Raw genomic sequence first — 2,041 nt, 5'->3', positions numbered from 1 at the left:
CATTTTACTGGTCTTCAATATCTAGCAGGTGCTGAGCAAAATACGTGAAAGGTGGTGTCTCCCTTTTGCCCAATGTTTTGCATGAAACTGAAGCTGATCTATGACTGTCTTTGCCCCTTCTATGCAGTCACTTTGAATGATTCCCATGACAACCTCCAGCACAGCATTTGCTGTGTTAGAGCTCCTTCTGTTGAAAGCAAGCTGTTTACTGGTTAGGTCTGCTAAACAAATAGACCTCCTGTTACTTCATTCATGTCTTACAGAACCAAGCTCAAGCTAGACTGTCACGATAGAAATAAGCTTAAAAAGAGAAAAAGAAGGGAGTGGGTGGAGCGATACAATTCCACTGTTTGGCTAAGGATGTTGTATCTAGTCATAGTAGCTTCATGGAACATCACATTTCCAGTCCTGTGGAAGTCTACAACGGTAGCTCCCTCGGGTCTAAGCTGATCAGTGCCACAGGACCTGCTTAGCACTCTAGTCACAGCTGCCGTAGTGAAACCTCTATCGAAACCACTATTTGCATGTGTCTTCAAGTAAATGAGTTAGTACAAGATTCTCCTTCAGTTCTTAAGTGGATCAAGAGCAGCAGTTCTGTGACATTTCTAAGCTGGCAGGACACCAGCCCTCTGTTGAGGCTTCAGTGATGCCGGTCTGACTTCCACTTATTGTGGGGATAGTTTGCTCTGCTCCAGCGGGCTGAAGCACTGATGTCCTCCTTTGAAGGGGAAGCACTAGAAACATTTCTCTGGCTTATTATCATGTTAGCTTTCATTCCGTCTGGGTGATGATCATGTGGCCAATAAAGGCAGCAAGCCCTTGCATAAAAAGGTTGTGTCTTTCACTGCTCAATTGTTTTCTCTTTATACTGCCTTTTTCTGGTAGTTGGCTCAAAGTGCCATTTTTCCTATTGAAGCTTCTTCACATTAAAGAGATACTGCTGTGGCTACCTTCTTTGAAAGCAAAATAAGTCATTCTTGGAGGCCTTTGCAACCCTTTATCTCTAATCTTGAAAAGAGTCCTACAGGTAATGTGTTCTACTAATGGGATTTCTGAATCCTCTGATCTGTTTTGGTAGTCTGGGACAAAACTATTTTTTTTTTTTAAACAAACTCTTTTTGCATGTCTCCCTTTTCCTTACCCCCATTGAAAGTTTCAGATTACATTATGTAAGTCTAGGAATTCTTCATATCATAAGGAGCACATACAAATACTGGTGCCACCTCCTGTCCTCTGTAGGTGGTATCTTGGGGACCTGCAGCGTGAACACAATGGAGATAACAGAGAGCAAGTAGCAGAATGAGGTTTAAGTGTGTGAGAAAAGATGACGCTCTAGAAAAGAACAGTTACATGGTGGCATTTAAAAGGGAGTACTTGCTATCAGAAAAATCACTGGAGTTTTACAGGCACTGACCCCAAGTTACAGCAATTTGATGAGCTGGTGGGCTATAGTACAGCACTGCAGAACAGCCCGAGCATTTTCGGAAGTTGCGTGCTCCATTCCAGATGAGTGCATTCCTGTGGGGACTGGGATTGTGAAGCAGAAAGAACATTACAATTTGATGGATATAAAATTGCAACAAAACAGATGACTTATTTATAAACAACACTCATTACAAAATCTGTATGACACGTCTAAAACCTAACCCCTTCTATATTAGCCCCGTTACAGAATACAGCAGCCTTAATGGTAAAGACCTAATCATTTGGAGCTAATACCTCAGAGCTGCATCACATCTTATTGAAACTATCATTTTAAACTACTGTTAACACTTCACTAAGGGACATAAATCACCAGGCTCTGAAACAGGAAGTGTAATTATCTGAATACTGTTGCTTCCAATCAGTTAGCAATAAAAATATGTCACAGCTATTAAAATGATAAACACTATATCATTTCATTTTTTTTTTCCCCTCACCAGGGAGCATTAAAAATAAATAACAAAAATGCAAAGCAGCCTTTAGACATTTCAACAAACCTCATAGTGTTGGTAGCAAGAGCAATGCAAACACGCTGCTGATATCGATTGTACCTTAAGTG

This window comes from Athene cunicularia (assembly GCF_003259725.1).
Source record: "Athene cunicularia isolate RWA chromosome 21 unlocalized genomic scaffold, athCun1 chr21_part1, whole genome shotgun sequence".
Taxonomy (NCBI): domain Eukaryota; kingdom Metazoa; phylum Chordata; class Aves; order Strigiformes; family Strigidae; genus Athene; species Athene cunicularia.
The sequence above is the reverse complement of the archived record's forward strand: the minus strand, read 5'-3'. Positions refer to the sequence as shown.